The sequence below is a fragment of the Budorcas taxicolor genome, chromosome 3 (assembly GCF_023091745.1).
Source record: "Budorcas taxicolor isolate Tak-1 chromosome 3, Takin1.1, whole genome shotgun sequence".
Lineage (NCBI taxonomy): Eukaryota > Metazoa > Chordata > Mammalia > Artiodactyla > Bovidae > Budorcas > Budorcas taxicolor.
The window spans coordinates 53,711,406-53,735,330 of NC_068912.1; the positions used below are offsets into that span (position 1 = coordinate 53,711,406).

Genomic DNA, 23,925 nt, shown 5'->3' on the forward strand with positions numbered 1-23,925 from the left:
GGGACCAGATGCCATGATCTTAGTTTTCTGAATGTTGAGCTTTAAGCCAACTTTTTCACTCTCCTCTCTCCTATATACATAAAGCCCCTTCAGAAGAGCAGACAAAAGAAAAATACACCTGTCGCCCATTCGTGGACCAGAGGGCCTAGATGAACCATGTCATATACTATCTGAGACCACAGCTTGTCTCCTACAATAATTTCCAACTTATTTATAATAAGCCGTGTTATGCACAACATGGTTTCATCCCATGCATACTAAGGAAAAAGTACACTTTACTCTTCAAAGGCATGTAAATACCCACTTATCAAACAAAGCAACCTAGCATTTGGTGTGACATATATAGGAAACTGGAGGAGGAATGAGACCCCATGAACTGGGAACAGAGTGAAGCAAAGTAAACTTGGAGAAAACCTGAGCTGCAACTGGCAGTGTCTTCCCAATAATAAAGGCACATCTATAATTAATGGGCTTTCAAGAGTGTTCAGCCATGTATTACAGCATCACATCTCATAAAACATTCATTCAAAAGCCAGATCGGTAATGCACATCCCAGCTCTATGAGCATGCGCAGGGCACTGAAGAAGAAAGAGGGGACTTGGAAGTGTAAACCCACTGCCCCACAAAGATGACCAAGCATGAACGGCCGCCATCAGTGCTAAACAACGATAATAATGATAAAACTGAAAAGAAATTGGAATGTTGGGAACGTTAGGATTAAATTAAATTGTTACTAAATAAATAATGTTCCCAAAAGAGTAAACGTATTTCTAGAAAATGTTTGTAGATGTAAAGGGTTACGGTGAAATTGCTAGTCGCTCAGTCCTGTACCAAGTCTTTGCAACCACATGGTCTGTAGCCTGCCAGGCTCCTCTGTCCATGGGATTCTCCAGGCAAGAATACTGGAGTGGGAAGCCATTCCCTTCTCCAGAGGATCCTTCTGACCCAGGGATCAAACCCAGATCTCCTGCACTACAGGCAGATTCTTTACCTTCTGAGCCACCGGGTAATACACATGAGAATACAGGCAAGAAAGATACCTAAAATAATCTCAACTACTTTTGAACTTTCAAAGTTATACCAATTATGCTAATAAGATCAAGTCATAAATGTACATATAACAAGATAAGACATATTTCAAAGCCCCAGTAATTTAAAAATCAATGACCCAGGAACACACAAATAAGCCACCCGAACAAGATATAGATCTTAGAAAGTGATCCGTATAAATGTACATGTTTATGCTAGAGGTGGCACCAAAAATGTGGACAAAGAGTGGACTATTTGGTAAGTAGTGTTGAGGAAACTGAATAGCCCACAATATGAACATTTTTTAAAAAATGAATTTACACCTCGTATCTTAAGCTCCAAATTATTTAAAAACCCAAGAGTAAACCTATAAAGCTAAAAAACTGAAAAGATGCCATGTGAGCCCAGAATACAGAAGGGTTTCTTAAATGACTCAAAATGTATAATCACAACTAGTACTAAAAATTGTGAGTTCAACTACATTATAATTAAAGATTCTGTAGTCGATGTTAATAAACGGCACCACAGACAAAGTTATCAGACAAATGACTTATTGGAATAGAAGTATTCACAATATCCACAGCTAACAAGGGATTCATTTCTAGGATCTACAAGGAACACCACAAGAATTCTTTCAAGGAACTTCTTACAAGAAAAGGGCAAGAGACCCAATTCACAGAAAAGGGAAATTAAATTAAGTAAATGAAGAGATATGCAACCTCACTTATAATCAAAACAAGGCAGAAATGAACCATGGGCCACAATGAACAGCTAATGGATAGCAAATTCAGGAAATTAGTTAATAAAAAAAGGAATCACATGTAGTACTGGCAGAGATATAAAACTGACAATATTCTGTGCAGTTCATTGTAAAATTAGTACATTTATGTCCTAATACTCCTTGTGGACAATACTGCCTCAAGAAACACTCGCCGATAAGATCAATATACTTATGTTCCTTGGGGGGAAAATAGCACATACATATTGCATGGAAGCCAAAAACATTTATAAAAATGTTGACCCTTTCATGTCCCTATTTCTACAGTCTGCATATGTGGTAGGATTTTAATGGAACCTTTGCTAAAAAGGTCAGTCAGTTCAGTCACTCAGTTGTGTCCGACTCTTTGCAACCCCACGGACTGCAGCACGTCAGGCCTCCCTGTCCATCACCAACTCCTGAAGTTTACTCAAACTCATGTCCATTGAGTCAGGGATGCCATCCAACAATCTCATCCTCTGTCATCCCCTTCTCCTCTCGCCTTCAATCTTTCCCAGCATCAGGGTCTTTTCAAATGAGTCAGCTCTTCACATCAGGTGGCCAAAGTATTGGAGTTTCAGTTTCAACATCAGTCCTTCCAATGAACATTCAGGACTGATTTCCTTTAGGATGGACTGGTTGGATCTCCTTGCAGTCCAAGGGACTCTCAAGAGTCTTCTCCAACAGCACAGTTCAAAAGCATCAATTCTTCTGCGCTCAGCTTTCTTTATAGCTAAAACGGTGGGTAAGACTAAATAAAATGTTCTCATTTCTCTTCACAGATGAGGATAAGGACAGAGAAAGAAGCAGATCTAATGACACAAATGTTTTAGCGTGTGTATGTGTATGTGTGTGACTTGCTCAGTCATGTCTGACTCTTTGCGACCCCATGGACAAACCTGGATCCAAGGCCGGGCCTAAGCTTGTCCATGAGACCTGGTTAAGTTACAGTCTCCACTTGCCTCAGTTTCTTTACATAAAAGACATCAATAATACCCACCCTGCACCACACTAGGATGATTAGAGATAATCCATGTAAAGCATTCAATAAATAGAAAGTGGTGTTTTTTTAAACCAGAAAAAAGTGCATCATGCACTAACCCTAATAGATTGCGGTATCCTGCCTAATCCATCTTAGAACACCAAAACCTCAGCAACAGGCATGAAAACCAAAGAGACAGATTCAATATGAACTTAGATGTCAGCTTTTCCCACTACAGAACAGGGTAAATTATCTCTCTTCTTCCATATACTTATTGAAAACTGTAAAGGTTAAGGTTCAGTTCAGTTGCTCAGTTGTATCTGACCCTGTGACCCCATGAATCGCAGCATGCCAGACCTCCTTGTCCATCACCAACTCCTGGAGTTTACCCAAACTCATGTTCATCGAGTCGGTGATGCCATCCAGCCATCTCATCCTCTGTCATCCCCTTCTCCTCCTGCCTCCAATCCCTCCCAGCATCAAGGTCTTTTCCAATGAGTCAACTCTTCGCATGAGGTGGCCAAAGTACTGGAGTTTCAGCTTCAACATCAGTCCTTCCAGCGAACAGCCAGGACTGATCTCCTTTAGGATGGACTGGTTAGATCTCCTTGCAGTCCAAAGGTTAAGGTTAGGAAGTCTCTTTTAGCTCCTGGGAAATGAATATAAGGCTGCTTCTGATGGCAGCTATGACAGTGATGACCCTGGGACTGGTGTCAGAGTCCCGACTCCACAAACACAAGGAAGTCCACTCCAGTATTCCTGCTTGGAGCATCCCATGGACAAAGGAGGCTGGCGGGCTACAGTCCATGGAGTTGCAGAGTCAGACGTGAAGAAGCAACTTAGTACGCACGCACGCACATGTTGGACAATGTCAGAGAACGCTTAGAAGAACTCTAGCTATCCATGACTGAGTAACTGCAGGACCTCAAAGCTTGACCATGAAAACAATTAACCTGGAAACAAGATCAGATCCAAAGTCAGGATTTTACACATCAGGTCCTGAACGTTCAACAAAGAGGAAAAACTCTACTTGGGAATCTTTATAACCTGATGGCTAACATGCTATATACGTCACCATTTTGGCATTTTCAGTCTGGAGCAGTTGTTTTACTTTGGTCCTCAGTTCCCAACCTATGGACTCTAGGATCCTGGCAGAGGTCTGTATACTGAACCTTTGTCTCACTCATACATGAACTGCTGCTGCTGCTAAGTCACTTCAGTCTATACTGAACCTTTGTCTCACTCATACATGAACTGCTGCTGCTGCTAAGTCACTTCAGTCGTGTCCAACTCTGTGTGACCCCATAGAACACACCCCACCAGGCTCCCCCATCCCTGGGATTCTCCAGGCAAGAACACTGGAGTGGGTTGCCATTTCCTTCTCTAATGCATGAAGGTGAAAAGTGAAAGTGAAGTTGCTCAGTCGTGTCCGACTCTTCGCGACCCCATGGACTGCAGCCTACCAGGTTCCTCCATCCATGGGATTTTCCAGGCAAGAGTACTGGAGTGGGGTGCCATCGCCTTTTCTGCATACATGGACTACTATTTTACAAATATGGAAGATGCTGTGGTCGTTCTTTATAATACATATCCAGTTAAGTAATACTAAATAGTAACGTTGTCACTAAAAATTAGCAATTATCAGAAATGAGAAGAAAAATCTAAAGAAGCAAAAATCTTTAAAACCTTTTAGTATTAAATAAAAGTGTCCCAATTTTTATAAGGGTTGAGAACCACTGCTTTAAAGTTTACGATTTCTAACTGAAGACAGTTTGTATTTATAATAGACATGAAGGAAAGAGAGGGTTTCAAAAAACTAAAAATCCTAATGTACATTTATCTCCATTCCCAGTCCTCTCCTGACCATAAACTTTCCCTTGGCATTTAACATCAAAGGTAGTTACCCTTTCATTCTTAGTTCACAAGCCATTGCGACCGTTCAAAGACAGAAAAGGCACTGCATTGTGTATTAAGAAAATATACATGTATCATTCCATTCCTCCCTTAAAACAGAAAAGATCACTCAGTTTATTTCTTCTCCCCCCTCTTCCAGCTTCTCTTCCTTCTCCTGACGCTCTGACACAACTCTACAAAGGGGAAGTTATAGATCACTACAGATACTCAAAATGTTCAAGAGAAAAAAAAGAAATATTTTATCCAGCATTTCCCAGTGAAAACGTACTCCAGATTTTAATTTATATTCTTCTCAGTGTAACATAAAAATCCCAGCTAAAGACAGCCTCAACATTAAACACTGCAAAAATAAGAAAAATAAACATTTCTGTCTAGGGAGTATTATAAAAATATTTAATACATAAGGTGTATATGGATTTGGCCATGTCTTTCTATAATATAAGCTTTTCAGTAACTTATTGTGAACTGGGGATAGGGAGGTTAGAGAGCTATGTAAGGTAGTCATACTGTATGTAGGGTAATGGGGTGTGGAGAGAGTCATATACATTGTTTATTAATTTATCATTTTTTTCTGGGATGTAAACTGTGTCCTAAGGGTAAACCAGAAGTGTTTTTTTATTCTAAGAAGTTAAAATATGCTAATCTGACCTTTCAAACTAGGACCTGACAAGATATCTGTAAATTAAAACCTGCCATTAGAATTATGGCAGCATAAAGTAAGTCACAAAGATGCAAACACAGCTAAATCTAGTCACCAACACAGAGGAAGTGTCAATGTAAAAGATGGAAAAAACCAAAACAATAAAACCTCTTAAACTCTGGGTAGAGAGCAATGGGAAAAGACCTAAAGATATAGAGAAAGTTAATCTCAAGTCAGTGTTTATCAGCTCTCCTTTAGAAAGGTGAAAGGTCATCTGAATCATCACCGCCACCTCTGCCTTAGGCAGCAACTTTCCAGATTTCAAGGGAGCCAAGCGTTATAAATCGTTAAGACCCCTGTTCAAGTCCCAGCATGTCCGTTTATTACTATGACCATTGACAAGTCACATTTTATCAGCCTCAGTTTCTTCTCTCCATGGAATAAATGAATGGAATAAATGAATCCTGTTTCAGACTGTCAAAAGAAAAAATACATTACAAATGTGATAGAGAAAAATGCTCTCTGTAAACAGAAAATAGGGGGCTTCCCTGGTGACTCAGCGGTAAAGAATCCACCTGCCAATGCAAGAGACCTGGGTTTGATTCCTGGGTCAGGAAGATCCTCTGGAGAAGGAAATGGCAACCCACTCCAGTATTCTTGCCTGGGAAATCCCATGGACAGAGGAGCCTGGTGGGCTACGGTCCATAGGGTCACAAGAATCAGATACGACTTACTGACTAAACAACAACAAACAGAAAATGAGGATCTAAAGGCCACGTATTATTATTCCTGGGTTATTATTTAGTTATTATTAAATTCCACTAGAGTGGAAATAAATCCTGTTCCTAAGTAGGGGATAAGTTTGAGAGGTCACAAAGGCTGTTCTATTTTACCTGAAATGGAATGACAGATGCTGAGGAAAGTCCTCAAGTAAATTAATGAACCAGAGGGCCAAGAATATACCTGGGTATAAAAAATAGAGACAAATGGTTGAACAGGTCTTCCCTTTCAAGAGTCTCCGTTAATGACTTGTTTTCACTTTTAATTTCATGATGCATTTGGCAAGAAGAGGCACAAACTCAGACAGATGAAAATCAAATTTAAGAAGTCCACATCTATCTAGAAAAAGATAAAATTAATTGCTCAGTGCTCATAGTGTATCTTGGTTACTTAATGCTAACACAGTTATACCAATTACTGATAATATCACAATGCTCAAAGCAGCTGTATTTTAAGAGATTAAAGTTCTGAAGGATTATTGGAATAATGGGATCTTATCATTCAAATTACCTCCATGTTGCTAAAAAGAAAAAGTAAGGGGAAGGGAGGGGAAAGTACAAATTTACCAGGCTGAGAAACTACCAAAGATTTTCCTTTCAAAGCAAAATCAATTATGTAATAAATATGTTTTACTATAAAAAATTCAGCATTGTGGGGGGAGGGTATGATGAACATAGAACATCATGAATTTAGGCTCTGCTTCCTGAGGAAGCTCAAGTACCCAATATGATGAAGGGGCTAAGTGTACACAGTACTGCGATTGTGCATTTTCCCTCCCTGCTACAAAAAGAGACCCCTCTGCGGAATCTCCTTTTTCTCCCTCCAGTCATTTGCTTGGATCCCTTCTTCCAAAAGAAAGTGAAAGACGATGTCACTGGCTTAACATCATTCAAACATTTAATTTGAGGCTACAATCTTCCTACCAAACTGACTCTCCTCAACCATCACACCTCCCCTGGTATCCCTCTGCAAGGCTGGAATTCAACCAGACAGATAAATAAAGGCAGGAAAACAAGGCTGGGCTTTCACTGGGGGAGGGGTGGGGAGAAGTCCATCTGATTTAGTTCCTGGAGAGAGGAGCTGCCAGAGAAATGAAGAAGCAGAAAGTCTGTGCAGAAAACCAACCTTTGCTCTAGCATTTTGTTCTTCACCTCTGCACTTCTGAGATGGAGCAAGACAAGCATGTGAATTGTAATCTACCTAGTGAATTTGAGAAAACTCATTCTCAGTTTTACTCTGATGAAAAATGGCATTTAATGAATAAAGAGGTCAGGCTCCTACCTTTAAATGTACCCCTGTCTCAGTAAGGGAGCCTGGCTAAGAAACCACGACTGGAGTTAACAAACCAGACACCAGACTAAACATCTCACAACTAGCTGCCCCTCATTCTTGGTCACTACCTTTCCGGTGTGTGTGTTTGCATCACCAATTCCCTTAGGTCCTGACAGTCTGGTTCTCCCAGAATGGAAAGCAAAGAGCCTGGACTCCTCTGTTACACCGGCTGAAGAAGTAGGATTTCTGAGTCTGGACACCAGGGCTCTTGCTTCCCTCTCCACCTTACACATCACCCTCAACTCATCCTCTTTCTCCCTTAGGTCCCCACCCCACCCACTCACAACACTGTTTATAACCCCCGGCCCAGGGAACAAAGTGAAGAACAAAGAGCCGCTGCTTCAGGCAGCAGGAGGAAGACAGGCAAGGGAGGAAAGGGCAGCTGAGGACTCAGGAAGCCTCCCAAGCACAGTCAGCCCTGCCTGGAAAGCTCCCGCCTAGAGTGAGTGGGTGAGGAAGCAGGGCAGGTCCCCGGGCGCCGCGTGCTGCCGCGCGCGTTTACGCCCGTGTCCATTGCACCCCACCGGGAGCACAGCCACAGAGTCTGGAGAGAAAGCAAGCAGCCAGGGGCGCACAACGTAGAAAATGCACGCGAGTGAGGCTGCAGCACGTAGCTGCAGATCGGCTGAGTGACAGCCCAGCGCCCAGCCCGCGGGCTCACGACCCGGCCTCGCACCTGGACCAGGCGGCCACCCTGCACCCTCAGGGCGCTCTCTTCTCCGGGGACTGGCTGCTGGCGGGCTCCGAGAGCTGGGACCGGCGCGATGTGGCGGGGGCTTCACTCCTCCATCCTGGGACCCGGCAGCACGTTACAGACGGCCGTGCACTTCCTGTATGAAACACGCAGGGGAGAGAAAGAACGAGAGAGATCCGAGCGCCCGCCGAGCGGAGGCAGGGAGGGAGGCAGGCCGGCGGGGAGGGCGGCCGAGGGGGCTGCGGGTTGCATAACCGCTGCCGCCCGCCTCGCACGGTCGGCGGCCCCCAGCACTCTCCTCGGCGGGCGACCCGCCACCCCGGCGGCCCGCGAGGTGGCCGCCCCGCGGCCCGGCCTCCCCCTGCCGGCCGCCTCGCCCGCGGCGCGCTGGCAGCCCTTCCGTTTCCAGCCCCCGCCTGGGTTCCCCTCCCCGCGCTACCTAAGTCAACTCCACGCTGTCCGCCTGCCTGCCTGCCTAGGGGTTCCTCCTTTCCTCTCCTCTCCTTCCCGCCCCCGGGGCGGGAGTGGGGGTTGGGGGTGGAAATCTGACGAGGGGACGGTATAAAGACCAGACAATCCTTACCAGGGAGAGGAAGCTGGATTTTAAAGTTTAAGAGTCACATTCCCGTATATCCATTCCAGCTCAGCAGCCTAAAGAGCTTCAGGATGGGAAAAGACTTGTCTTGCGCCTGGCTGACTCAAAAGGGAGAACGTGCCCGCAGCAGACACGAACTGCCAGAAAAAGAAGGAAAAAAAAAAAAAAGTATTCTGGGTTCCTAGGCTCCCTCTCTCCTGAGACCCTTAGCTGCACAGTGTCCTAATGCTTATATATACCAGTTCCACATGAAAGATTATCATACAGTGAAGAACGCATATAGTGCATTCTTCCAAAAAACAAGGATTTCTCTGGGCGTACAAATCCCTAAGCAGTTCCCAAATTCTGGGTTTATGTCCATTTTGTTACCCTCCGACTTAGGTGAACCTCAGGGTCCTGCTAACAAATGGTTTAAGAATCTGCCATAAGCAGAGTGTGCCAGCGCTAGGAGTGTTCAGTGCCCAGTTTCTGGGCTTGCAAGTGAGAACAATTTCATCCCTACCGTGCCTGCCCTTGCCCAATAATCTATCAGGTTGCCAGGCACTTAAAGTACTGTCTCTGATCAACAGCTTCTTTTATCATCAAGGTGATGGCTTAAAGAAAAGTTATTCTCGCTTCAAAACTCAACATGGAGAACAGTATATAATGAATGATTATTCTACATGAAAAGTTCAATTTTGACTGAAGTAGAAAGAAACTGATGGACATTAAGCTCCTGCTCAGTGTTAGCATCTCATTTTAAACTCCCTTAAATCTTAACATTTCCCAATAGATCTGCAAAAGTCCTATTCTCACGTTCCCAATTGAGGAAACTGGGTCAGAAAAGTTAAGTATCTATCCCGATGTCTTAGCTAAAAAGTAGTCAAGTGGAGAGGTCTTTTCTAAGTATAAAGTCTGCACCACTTCCTCTATACTCTAATTCTCGAAACAATCATGAATTCTCAGGGAATAATCAAGCCCAGTGACTATCCATGATCCATCCCTTTGCCTCCCACTGAGCCTGCAAGTCCATACCATCACTCCGTCACACTAGCTGGGCTCCTTACCCACCTGAATTATATGTACCTTGATAACTCGAGCAGAGGACACCGTGCTCTTTACCATTATCTACCACTGGCTCTGTCAGCCTTTTCAGAATCATTCAGTGGCAAAAGTTCAGAAGGTTATGGGACAGCCACTTATATGCCAAGGTACAAAGTCTGTTCAGTTCAGAACCTAATCTGCTGACTAATATTTGTTCCCTGAACTCTTTTACTCTAACTGGGCTCTTTTAAGAAGGCGGCAAACAAACAAACACACAAACAAAAACCACACCCACACACAAGGAACGAAACACGCATGGACTCCACTCTTGATGAAATTTGAAATTCTCTCACTTTTCATTTCCTTCTGTTTTAGCACTTAGTTCACACTCACCCATCAATAGCATGCTGCTATTAGCCTCTTGACAAGCCAAGAAAGAGTATGTATTAAAAGGAGATCAAGAATCGTGGCAACAGTGAGACCCCAGACATTTGAGGGGGAGAGTGAGGGAGAAAGTGAGTGCCCTTCCCTGCCACCTTACTCAGCAGCACAGACTCCGGGAACTCTAGAGCGGGTAAGTCAAGGCCAAGGGCAGTTCAAGTGTGCCAGTAGGAGTTGAGCAGAAGCAGATGCATTCCCATCCTTCAGGTCCGCACAGTGGCACGAGGGCTAATACTCAAAAATCTCCTGAGGGCTCTTAGCATCCTCTTAGGGTCCAGCTCCGCCTCTGCTGCTGTCATTTTCCTTCTCGAAGTCCCTTGTTTATCCTGGACCTGTCCACTTTTCATTTCCTTTCACAAACTTTATGCTTCGTCCCAAAGCCCTGCCATTTCTTTCCCACAAAGTACCCGCTGGGAGAGAAGGGGGACAGAGAGCAGTTAACTCAACATTTCTCTCAATTCTCTCTCATTAAAAAAAAAAAAATCATAATTACCATGTTTGGGACACAATTCTATTTTGAAATACTTTTTGGTATCCCTCCCTTCATTGCTGTTACTTATTAATCCAAGAGCCTTGAAGGAAAAACCTCTAAAGAAAAATTAAATTCTTGAGACAAAGCAAAGGAAACATGATCAAGTTAAGCTGTATGGATCCCAAAGTTCATAGTCTGGATAATTCAAGACTCCTAAGATTGCATCTGTTGCCAACGTATATGTATCCTAACCATCACAAGGCCTAAGCATCATATCGCACATTTCCATGGCTCAGCTATTCTCCTGCCCCTTCTGTATTTCATGGAAATTGTTTCTTGCTTGACACTGTTAAGTAGGGAAAAAAATATTAAAATAACAACCTCATAAAAAGAGGGAAAAAATGCTCCTGGGTAGGCACAAATGACACCACGGAAAATAAAACTGATTCTGGAAGAATACTGGAGGTTGATTTTTCAAGTCTCCACTCCCTAAGTACCGCAATCCATGGATGAATACAGCAAGGGTGTGAAAGCCATTTTTGAAGCTCCAAATTAAGGGACAAAAGACCACCTTCCTCAGGACTAACGGGTGTGGAGGAGGAGATGATAAGCTCACATCCAAAAATGATGTTCCTTATCTTTCTTCATCTTCAAAGAGAAAGTCCTTACTTTGACGATTAAAAATGTCTGCTATGCGATTTCTCTGTGTGAGGATTCCTGGCCATTATTACAGGATTTTCTGCAAACAAAAAAAGAAACATGACACGCCATCTGGTTACCTAAGAGACTGCCTCTCTGTAGCAGCAGTCTTCACAGTGGCATCCCTGCCTCTGACTCCACTTCCAGGGTAGCACATGCAACAGGCTCTTCTGGGAAGGAGTTCTTTGGCACTCACACTCACTTCCCGGCCTCTGCAAGACCAGGACCATGGTTTTCAAGCAAGATGTCTTCGGAGCCAACTGGCTGGCTTGATTGGCATTTACCCACAGAGGGTTATTAGCCATTTTCAAGGAGCCAGAGTATCATTTCCCATGGCAAAAATGTAGCAAAAAAAAAAAAAGGTCTGCCTGCAAGATAGTTTAGGCTCCCTTTTGGGCACAGAGTTCCCTGGTTTTAAGAAAGCTAAGAAGGAAAGCATTACTTAGAACACCTGCAGCCTGACTTGGGAGACCCAGCTGCAAGTCAGAAACACAGGCCAGGATGGCTACAGGCCTGAGCTGGTATGTGTGCTTCAACACACACACATTTTGAGCAGAATTAGTACTGTTTACATAGGACCCACAGGTGTACTGCCTCACTGGATTCTCAAAACTGCCTTTGCAGGGAGGACTCATTACCACCAAGTAAAAAGCAGCAGAGCTCATACGTGTTAAGTCATTTTCTCAAAGCAGTAGGTAATGGAGCTAAAATTCACCCTGGGTCTGTTCTTCCTCTTGAGGAGACATGAGTAGGTGCATTTTGGCTGTGGGATTTATTATTCTGTACTACACATCCTTTCCTCAGAAGACTCTCACTTTTAAAACACAACGTGGAATGTTCTCTCTCAACTACATCCTGTGACTGCATCCCCTTGCCAAGTTTTTTGAAAGTGTAAACTATAAATGTATTCTGCAATGGGCAACTGATTTTTAGCAATATGTCAATATAAATTAGGTTCAATCTGATCTTAGGTTGCAGCTGACAAGTGTTTAATAAAATAATAAAACAGATCCACTGGTCAGTCAAATTGTGATGGACAAAATCTTCATACATTTTTTCCAACTTAGAATGCAAATATATATGTAAAGTGGGTCACAATGACTGATGTATTGTGATTTAGTGAGTATAAATATGAAAGATTAGCAAGGGCCCATGAAGGCTTAGCTTAGATGCAAATACTTGTACATAAGTTAAAGTATTCAAACTGCTCCTGGCACAGACTGTGAGCAGAACAGCCTTGAGTTATTTACTGACTGTTGACCATGATGTGCATTGTGTAGACTAAACAGTGTCCTGTAAGATATTTTTCTTTGGAAGGCATGTTTTGTCTATTCATCTTTTGTAGTGGGTATTTCTGCCTCCTTATTAAAAAAATTTTTTTTAATTCTCTTTTAAAAAATAATATATTAAAGAATCCAACAACTTAAAATAATTTGTCTTAACAGGTCAAATGAATATAGTACTTATTACTAATAACGTTCTTAAAAGGATTTTTAAAATACCTTAATATCTGCACAATTACACACTGGGAAGTTGCATTAGGTGAGTTGATAGGGAAGAAGTCACACACATCACTGTCCACTGATATATCAATTCTCAACTATCTATTAAAATGGAGCCTTACAAGGTGGCAAAGTTGGACAGCTTCATCTTCATTTCCCTTTCTTTGCCTGTAGTGGCGTGATGAAGGCCAACAGCAGGGAAGAGAAACAAAGTGCCTGGAAAATCCAGAAATGTTATTATAAACTTTTGAAAGATTATTCATCAAGTTTTAAACTAAACCTAGCTAAACAAATTCCGACCACTTTACACGTACTGACTCAATTATTCCTGACAACACCACTTTGAGGCAAGAACTACCATTACCTCCATATTACAAACCAGGAAACAGACACAGAGCTATTAAATAATTTGCCTAAAGTAATACTACCTAGCAAATACCAGACCATGGGCAGCCTAGCCAGCCAGAGAATCTACCTTTAACCAACACATTTTACTACCAAGGAGACACAATTGGCTTGGACTTGCCTTCTCCAGCATTAAAGTTCATGGGGAATACTCCCATGATAAGGCAGAAGGAGAGAAGTGAAAGGCTCAGAGGCTTCCTTTTCTGCAGCAAGAATGTAACCAGTAGTTATACAGGGTCAGGGATAGAGCACCTGCTACATGTTGCTGAATAAATGAATCCTGGAAAGAAAGGAAAATATATTTGCAGAACAGTAAAGTTGGGAAGATCAGCCCTGGGATTTCTTTGGAAGGAATGATGCTAAAGCTGAAACTCCAGTACTTTGACCACCTCACGCGAAGAGTTGACTCAGTGGAGAAGACTCTGATGCTGGGAGGGATTGGGGGCAGGAGGAGAAGGGGACAGCAGAGGATGAGATGGCTGGATGGTACCACTGACTCAATGGACGTGAGTCTGAGTGAACTCCGGGAGCTGGTGATGGACAGGGAGGCCTGGTGTGCTGCGATTCATGAGTCAGACACGACTGAGCGACTGAACTGAACTGAACTGAAAGTTGGGAAGAAGGGCTGCTACCTTACCTTGACCAGAATCCTGGATTTTAAGGCTCCAGGATTGCCTGCCTCCAACACAACTGAATGAGCAAGGGGAGGGAATGAAGTGTACTCCCCCTGCTTTGATCTTGATGAAGCATTTGATACAGTGTCCCATAGGATCAGGATCACCAAATCAACTGAAACTTCAGTGGCTACAAGATCCACACAGGAGTTAAGCAGGCTGGAAAGAAAAACACCCGATACATCTACCAGTGTGATGAAGAAAAGAACCACAAGGAACAGCATTCAATTTGTATTCAAAAGTAACCTAGGAATTGTCCACACTGTTATAATCAAATTTGCACATACCATTAATTTGGGAGCTGTGAAAAGGGCAAATGAGGGCAAGCCAACTGACTCAGTTAAATTAACAGAGAGGTGAAGAAAAACAAGAAGTTTGGTTTTATTTTTGTGCTCCCTTTAATTTTCAGGGAGGGGCTGAGAGTGCCCATTGGGTAGTAACCGCCTCTAGACCTGAAATGCCAAGACTGAACTAAGTAAAGTAAGCAACAGTAAATTGGATATGTTTAAGATTTTAGGGCCTTCCATCTGAACTTCAAAAAGCATGATCCTATTATTGCACGGACCATCGGTAAGGTTCCATGGGAAATGATATTCCTTTCAACAAGAAGACTTTGTTAGCAAAACTCAAAGAAATGAAGGGGCTCAGAGGCTGAATTTAGAGGTCAGATGAAAAAGTCAGTAGTGTATGTATAATCTGGCCCTGCTACAAATATGCTGCTCCGGCAGAAGGTCATGAGAATGGTTTTCAAACACACGGCAGAATAAAGAACAGTGGAGCAGGAAGAGGGAAGAGAGCAAAAAACTTGGACTAACATTATTTTTTTAAGCATAAATTATCATTTCTAATTTTTCTAATGTTGAGAAATTGCTTTTCCCTTGGTAGAACTGTTTGCCTTCTTGGTAGATTTAGAAATCAAGAAACGGAAGTAGGAGAGATCCAAGACATTTGTTGGGGGGGGAAGGCCTAATTCACGCTAGGTCCCAGGAAATGTACAAGTGAGCATCATTTCATTTAACTCCTAAGAGACTGAAGAACTGAACTATTAGCTCTGTAGAAACCATGCCCCACACAGTGGACTCCACAGCTCATGAGAAACTGTTGATGAAGGGACAGTCACCAAGGAAATGCTACACAAACCATTTCCTTCGAAATTAAAGAAGAGGTGGGGAAGGGTGGGGTAGGGTAAGGGTGGGGTATGCCTTAACACAAAGGCATAAAGATTAAAGCCATAGTGCATTCTCGACATGGGTGGGAAATTCATGTGAAAATGCTGATATTCTGAGATTATTTAATAGACTAACAAGCAAATGATAAAACCTAAATAGATCTTCTCCAAGGTTTGATTGCTGGCCCCATCCTAAGGTTTAAAAAGCAGATTGATGACACATAATAATATGATGACAAACTCACAGCTGGCCCCAGAAAAGCTAAAGGCTGCTGCTAAGTCACTTCCATTGTGTCCGACTCTGTGCAACCCCACAGGCGGCAGCCCATGAGGCTCCCCCATCCCTGGGATTCTCCAGGCAAGAACACTGGAGTGGGTTGCCATTTCCTTCTCCAATGAATCAAAGTGAAAAGTGAAAGTGAAGTCGCTCAGTCGTGTCTGACTCCTAGCGGACCCCATGAACTGCAGCCTACCAGGCTCCTCTGTCCATGGGATTTTCCAGGCATGAGTACTAGAGTAGGTTGCCATTGCCTTCTCCGAGCTAAAGGCTGCTGCTGCTGCTGCTAAGTCGCTTCAGTCCGACTCCTAGCGACCCCATGAACTGCAGCCTACCAGGCTCCTCTGTCCATGGGATTTTCCAGGCATGAGTACTAGAGTAGGTTGCCATTGCCTTCTCCGAGCTAAAGGCTGCTGCTGCTGCTGCTAAGTCGCTTCAGTCATGTCCGACCCTGTGCGACCCCATAGACGGGGGCCCACTGTCTCTGGGATTCTCCAGGCAACAACACTGGAGTGGGTTGCCATTTCCTTCTCCAATGCGTGAAAGTGAAAAGTGAAAGTGAAGTAGCTCAGTTGTGTTGGACTCTTAGCGACCCCATGGACTGCAGCCTACCAGGCTCCTCCGTCCATGGGATTTTCCAGGCAAGAGTTCTGGAGTGGGGTGCCGTTGCCTTCTCTGGAGCTAAAGGTAGAGGTGCCTTATCTGACTGCATTCAGAATCACCTGCAGGCTTTTAAATACTATGTCTAGGGCAGGGGGCATCGGCAGTAGCATGGGGTATTCCCATTATCTGTACATTTAAGAAACTCACAAGCGACCCTATATTGCAGTCTGGTTGGGGAACTTTTGCTGCAGACATTCTACTCCCTTCTAGACTCGACCACCAGAACCAGTCACGACAGAGACTAAATTATTTCCTTTCTCAAGAACCTTTAATGGAATAACCTTCAAAGGCAACGGAATGAAGTCCAAATTCCTTAGCAGGACACTCGAGGCCCTCTGTGATGTGTCCCAAACTACTTTTCTGCCCTCCTTGGCCCCCACACCCCTCACTCTGTCACTGCACCATTCCCCAAGCACATCACATCATCCCTCACTCTGTCACTGTACCGTTCCCCAAGCACGCCACATGCTTCTTTTATGTCTTTGGCACTCACTGCCCTAATGCTCCCTCAGCTCGCCCACCCTTTCCCTACCAGTCACCATCTTCCTCATCGTTCAAGTCCGGGCTGCTCAAGCTATTTTTCTCCCTGTGAAACCTTTTCTGATCTTTCCAGCCAAAATCAGTCTCCCCTTCCTCTGAGCAAATGTCCCCAAAATGAGCTCGTGCAGAACTGACAGCATCTACTGCGTGCTGCGCTGACACTGAACTGCCTGTGGACTGGTCTCCCCCAGAGAGCAGGGCCCCGGATCTCACTCGCGTTTCATGCCATGGCTGAGAGTCAGACAGCTTCAAAGTTTACTTTCTCAGTTACTCAGAAGCACTGTAACCCTTGGTAGGTTATTTAAACACTATGAGCCTCAACCTTATGATCTTTGAAATGGGACCTACAAAGAAGGAGCCCTACCTTCATGACTGATTTGAGCATAAAACAGGAAATGTGTTCAGCCCAATGCAGACCACATAAAATGTACCAAGATGATAGCTGTTAGTATTCTCTATCAACTTTTGTTTCCCTCCCTACTAGAACACATCACAGACACATCACAGAAGTAAGAGCTCCAAAAGCATGTGCTTCCACTCAAAAATAAATAAATAAAAAGAATTTGTTTTCAAAGTGATAAAGAGTGATTTCTCAAAATTCCTTAAAGCCCTTTCTCCTTGCCCAATTTTGTTCTGTTATGAAGGGCATTTCATAATATTTCTATTGAGAAGTCATCTCTTAATCTCCTTTCTTTCCTTCAAAAATCAATGTACAAAATTCTAACGAACAAGCCCTGTCTGTCCCTCCTACTCCAGCTTGGCTTTCTGCTTTGAACTACAGCAACTGCCTGCAGCCACAGTGTCGCTGCCCAGAGAAATGCCTGCTTCACCCTCACAACAAACAGCACTTTGTAGGCAAACTGGAGGCGAGCCCAAAGTAGGAGGGGGGAAAACCAAGGCAAAGGAGTTTGGGCCAGAAACTGAGTTGACACCCACATTATCGTCACTCTGGACACAGGTAAGGAGGGAACAGGAAAGGAGAGAAGCTCAGATCAACGCCAACCTTCCCAATAACTCCCAGGCATCCAGCTCATCACCACCCACCCATGAGAGAGACTCTGAGACACAAAGAACACACTGGTTCCCAAATGCCCAACACACACAGCCACTGCTGTCGGTAAAATATCATCACGTGTAGTATGCAGCTTATCCCACACAATCAATCCTGTTGCTGTTATCAACCTCTCCACCGGTTACTGGGGATGAAACCCAAGTCCCGAGAAGTCCAGTCAGTAGAGAAGCGTGACAGGACCAATACTCAAGTCCTCTAAGCTCCAAACACTTGGCCCTTCCCACTGTCCTTTATGAAGTGTGAAAAACAATTTTTAAAACATTCTCAGAAGCTCACCAAATCCCTAAGTTGTATAGGTAAGGTAGTTTTTGTCCTCTTAAAAACAATTCTGGTGCAAAGAGTGAGGACTGTCACAGCAAGGAGGCCCCACCTGCAGCCCTTAGAGGGATCAATCCAGTGTCTCAGGACAGTGCTCCAGGAAGACCCTTTAGTTTTTGTGCTGAGATGGAAAATGTCTCCTGACAATGCTGTTTGCTCACTTGGTGTAGCGATGAAGTGTTAGGGAAGGAGTATAATTTTTTTGCCTTTTGTTTTCATCAAACCCTGATCTTGATAAAGGTGAAGTGAGGGGGAAAGCAAAAGAAGATTCTAAGGCCTATTTGTGATCCTTGATGAGAGAAGAGTACTAGAGTGGGTAGCCTTTCCCTTCTCCAGGGGATCTTCCCAACTCAGGGATCGAACCCAGGTCTCCCACATTGCAGGTGGATTCTTTACCATCTGAGCCACCAGAAAAGCCCAAGAATACTGGAGTGGGTAGCCTATCCCTTCTCCAGATCTTCCCAACCCAGGGATCGAACCGGGGTCTCCTGCATTGCAGGCAGATTCTTTACCAGCTGAGCTACCAGGGAAGCCCACGAGAAGAGTACAAGAGGCTGTAATGCAGTCCTCAGACCATGAATGCCTGGGTTCCAATCACAGCTCTGCCACCTCCAGCTCTGAGGTCTTGAGTCCCTTGGCTGCTCCCAGAGATGCGAAAGCGCAGCCAGACGGGGAACTGGGCCTTGCCGTCCTCTGCTACAAAATGGGCTGTTGTGAGCAGTACATGACCTAAAAACACATAAAGTGCTCCAACAATGCCAGGCACGTGTAAGTACAAGGCAAGTGCTTCCTATTATTATTTCCAGAATAGATTAGTCTCCATGATTGTATTCTTTTTTTAAGTGTGTTTCAGAAGGTTAAAGAAGATTTCTTAGACCAGTTGTTAATCCATAATGCCCCAAAACAGCACAAAGATTTATGCACAAGTTTCACTTCCTGACAGGATCCTCCAGGATTTCCATCTGTGGACTAGAGTCCGTGGAAGAACAAACAGTGGAATCTGAAGAATTTTCCTTCTTCCCAGCAACAGTGCAAGTAAATCTGCACCCATTTTCTCAACACTACAAACGGGCTTCCACACTGAGGAAAAAAAGACACTTATAGCATTAAGCTAACTAACACAGGAAAATTTTAAAGTTCACTTTATATCTGAAAGCAACCAAAGTGTTAAAAATTGAAAGTTATACCAGTTGAGAAAGACATGGTCCAGATCACTTTGGGATGACAATCCTAAGGACTGGGATAAAACCTGATGAACCAAAAGATTATCTTCCCCATAAAATACTGGAATTCCAGGAACAATGGGCTATCCCTGGGATGATTGAGAGAAAAAATGATTTAAAAAATCCCCTCTCAGGCTAAGTCTAGACTCAGCTAGACACAGAGCTCTGCTAAAAATCACGTTTTTACAACAGGGCGTTATGTACAACAGATTAAACAATGGAAGGATTTTTCCCCAAAAGAGCAGATAAAACTAAAGACAGCAGCACTAGAAGGAAGGGTCACAACACTGGTCTGGGGTTGTGTCCTGCCCAGGGGAAGAGAGGCTAAAACTCAGCCCTCACTGGTCTCCAAGCAGCGTGCCTTGTGGAGCAGACGTGGCCCCCGCTGCCACTAACTTCACAAGGAAGGGTTGTGGGGGCAGTGTCAAGCGGTGCCAAGCGCACCAACTCCCCACAAGCAAAGCAAGCTGGTGTCCAGAGCCATCCGGGAGCTGGAGGCCATCGTGCATACCCCTCAAACAATGCTGTGCTCTGGAGAGGGGCAGGGAAGAGTCTTGGCTTGTCAATGGAAACATTTTCAATTTTCCTGGTCTACTTGATGATGGCAGCTGTTCTATACCCCCTTCCTTTCCTCACTCTATATTCTCCTTTCATTTACACTCCAATTCTCCTTCTGCAGAAACCACAAGTTGACGTGCACACTAGGGATGGCAAGACGATAGCCCCCACCTACCCACAGAGGTTCTGCACTACTTCTAAATGTGTATCAGACCACAATTTTCCCTTCTCAGGTAAGGACTCCTCTTTTTCGTTTCTCTCTTATTAACCCCCAAATCAATTTTAAGATATAAAGAAATCTTCCTCTTCTCTTCCGGGATAGGTGATCTTTCTTCACCTCCAGCGGCTCTTACCCTGTGCTCTGTATTTCTGGGGCCGCTTGCCTCCCACAGCCGTATCTTCTATCTGCTCTGCTCCCGTACTCTACATATTTCTCCCTCAATCATTACTCCTTAGGAAGGAAAACCCCGTCAAATACATCTACTCTGGACATAATAATTCAAATTTAAAGAGCAGAAATTATTACATTGACAAGTATGGGGATTTTGGTTTGCTTTGTTCTGCTTTCTGTGTGTATGTGGCGGGGGCAGGGGGGTGTTATACAAAACAATGACATCAAGTTTTCATTTGTTTCAACTTTTTAAAAGTGTATTATGCTTTTTGTTGAATCCTCTACTTCCATGTACCCGGTCACTAAAGAGCTATCTAAGGGCCTAAAATCACAGGCTCTATCCAACCGACAAAGCTATTTCATTGGGTCTGCAGGAAGTTCTTTTTCAAATGTTGAGCTTAGCCAATCTTTCAAAATCAGGAGATTTTTAAGTAATCCAGATTTCTGGCTTACAGTGAAGATCTGTCAAGACTGGCCCACATTCCCATATGGCAACAGTTGGCTGCTGAATAGACTGGCTGAACAGGACCCCCTTTACAGGACATGCATTTTCTGGTTCAGTCCAGGCCTGCCCCCCACTCCCCCACCCCCATCACTCTTCCCTGAGGTGAGTACCGGGTGCTATAAGTCACCTCACATGAGGCCCACTTCAGGCAGTGTTTGGTATATGCCTAAGACCATAGCTAATACCCAACTCCAACTCTCTCTCTGGTTAGTGCAGAACTTACAGGGGTAATCAGAAAGTTTCTCCTTGGTACAGAATTTTCCAGATACAATTCATAAGGAAAAGAACTCACGACTAAGTAAAAAGGAAAATGTCCCAAAGTAAAGAAATATTTGAAAAGCACTAAGTTAAAGAGAAAGCTGTATGTGTGGTGTGTGCATGTAGGAAGAGGATTCGTTGCATAAGCTGCGTAACACTGCAGACCATTTTACAATTTGTACTTTATTATTGGCTAAACATTAATATGAAAAATAAAACCATTAAAGTAGAAACTGAGTGAATTCACTCCACTGAAATGACTATACTTGAACATAATTGATCTATAAATGAAACAGACTATATATATATATCTCACATAAATAGATGGATATTTATTGATTCATTATTAACTCAGAGGATATGGGTATGATTGTCTTTAATTGCATATACTTGTGATAGCATTTATTCAGCAAACATTTGCACAAAACACCTTCCAAACAGTAGCTACATCCTTTTATGTTAATGTAGTTGTGTTGTAGAGTCAGATCTAATTAGGAGGAGGGCACTTAGTGTGTGCTATTACAAGTGCATTCTATTACCAATATTGATGATAAAAGAGAACAGGGCTAGAGAAAGGACCAAAACAAGTGATTTTAAATTACCCTCTCCATTCCAGGATCAACTTTCATTCAAGTGATTTTACTGACAGGCTGGTATTTCTAAAACCACTGTGTTGATGAGAGCTCTGGCCTGCAGAGCAGGGTAGCCCACAGCTCCCCTCTTCTCAGCTGTGTGCCCACGCTTCAGATATGGTCCATAAACAAGGAGCAGGAACCAGACAAGCTGTAAGGTGTCTTTACGACTCAAAATCAGATTCTCTTTTTTAACAGAAACATTAATAGTATTATAAAATGAAGAAAAACGAACCTAAGAGAAATGAGAGGAACGCTGTGCATAAGAGAATGAGCTTGGAAATAAAGACTTGTTTCAAATTCCACTTCCTTGTGATTTTTTTTTTTTTGGAAAATCACATAACCTCTCAGGCCTCAGTTACCTCATCTCTAAAGTGGAAACAAGTCCATCTTCCACTCAGGACTGTTTTGCAAATTAAATGAGAATGCATGTAAATTCCAGGGCATGGGTTTGGAATTATCAGTAAATGCCTAATAAATGATGGTTGTTATTACCTATGAGTATTCCATAAACTGTCCAATTACTTCTTGACCTAAGTTTAAAAAACTAGTTATAGATGATAATAAAATGATCTTAAAAGCTTATGAAGTAGGGTATTATTGCAAGAATCACGGGGGTCATTTTTGAAAGAATTTGAATATCCAAACATTTCTTAGAACTGGATTGGGAACAACCTGTAAAGGAATGTGACTGATGGTACTTCACACCCAATGTGAAGGGCATGAATCTGTCTGGTCTCCGTTGAGTGAGCTCGGCAGAGGCAGCTTCCTGGAGGCTGACACCCTTGAGGGAAGGGCTGTCTTACACTTCTTCCTCCTCCCAGATTTGTAGACTTCACTGCAGTCTTGGTGATCTGTTGATGCTGAGATTTAGCAATGGGATTTATGAGTTGCTGTGGAACTGTAGTCTTCTCTGGCAAAGTTCCTAACTCTTACCAGCAAGCACAGAAGGAAAGTAAAAAAGCTTTTTAAGAAAAGAAATGTTTACGATAGAACTGAACATCAGTACGTGTGCTCTCTTCCCAACAGCAGGTGTCAAGAGGAGGAGATGGACATCTCAAACATCTCAGGAAGGCAGTAATTCCCAGACTTTTGATATCACAGACTAGTAAAATTTCAAAAGAAGACTGTCATAAAATTGCCAGATTTTAGAAGAAATAATACCAAAGACAAACCATCACCAGTCTTTCATAACATATCAAAGTAAGCAAGATATCCCAACCAAGATTTTTTTAAAAATCCTTTCAACCGAATAAACTTAGCACTAAAATTAAAACTGAAAAGCCTGCTGCACTCTTTATTCTTATTTTTCCACAGGCTGGTGAAACTGTCACTATGCATTCAGGATGGACCACAGGATGGTCCCCTCATGCCATCCAGTCCAGGATACAGTATCTCATGCAGCACCAAGGGCCACACAGTGGACCATCTGCTGTCTTGGGCATCATCTTCCAAGGACACAAGTGTATCCTTAAAGCTCCTTGTTTGTCTTAAATACCAAGTGTGCGCTTGTCAGCCACTAATGTCTCAAAGCTTCTCTAAGGTGTTAATACCTACCCTTTCTGTACAACTATGCAAGACGGTGGCTCTCAGTCTTGGCTACACACCAGAATCACTTTGGAGTGATTTGGAGTATGTCATTGGTATAGTGTCACACTTAGCAGATTTCACATATCTTCAACGAAAAGACATTAGGAAATCACCATTCTTGGATGCCTTTTGAAGCAGATAGGACAGAAATCCTAGGTAACTTAATGCCAGGTTATGCAAATGAAACTTCACTCCCAGAGACTCTGACCCAAAAGATGTGGGGAAAGATCTGGGCTCATTTAACTTTAAAACATTTCCCAGACTGATTCTGATGCCAGCCAGGGCTAAGCAAAACTTTTTACATTATTTCCTGAATTTATGTCTTGTAAGGCTTTAAGGAATGCACCTCTTCATGTACTCCTTCAGGTGTCAAATATCAACGCAGGGCCTGCTGTGTGTTGGGCGGGGGGGAGGCACCAGGAAATCAGTGGTGCACAAGACAGATAAATCTCTGCCTTCAACACACTGACAGCACCGGAGCAGGCAGACAAGGAAGCCGGCGACTGAAACAGTAGTTCATGGGACGAGGGGGAACAATCCAAGTTTCCTCTGTCCCTCTCCTAGCGGTTTCATGGGCGTCAGAATCATCTCCTCCTGGCTGTCTTCTGTCTTCTTTCCAGACACTAGAAACTACATTTTTATCAGAAAAACAGATGGGCAAGGCTCTGTCCTCTTGGAGCTTCTGGCAGGACTGTCTACTCTTTCTAGGTACATTACATTGGTCATTCCAGCTCTGCTGTCTCACCTAAAGTCAGAGGCCCATGCTTTGAACAAAGCACAGTAGAACCTCA

The 23,925-nt window shown here is 43.4% G+C and overlaps 1 protein-coding gene across 1 annotated transcript in view; it reads right to left on the reverse strand.

Moving 5' to 3' along the window:
- Positions 1–23,925, reverse strand: part of LRRC8D (leucine rich repeat containing 8 VRAC subunit D) — a 130,591-nt gene that overhangs the window by 101,386 nt on the left and 5,280 nt on the right. Inside the window, exon 2 of the mRNA XM_052637434.1 lies at positions 8,111–8,264. The gene's annotated coding sequence lies outside the window, so the exon portion shown is untranslated. The remainder of the gene's footprint in view (positions 1–8,110; positions 8,265–23,925) is intronic.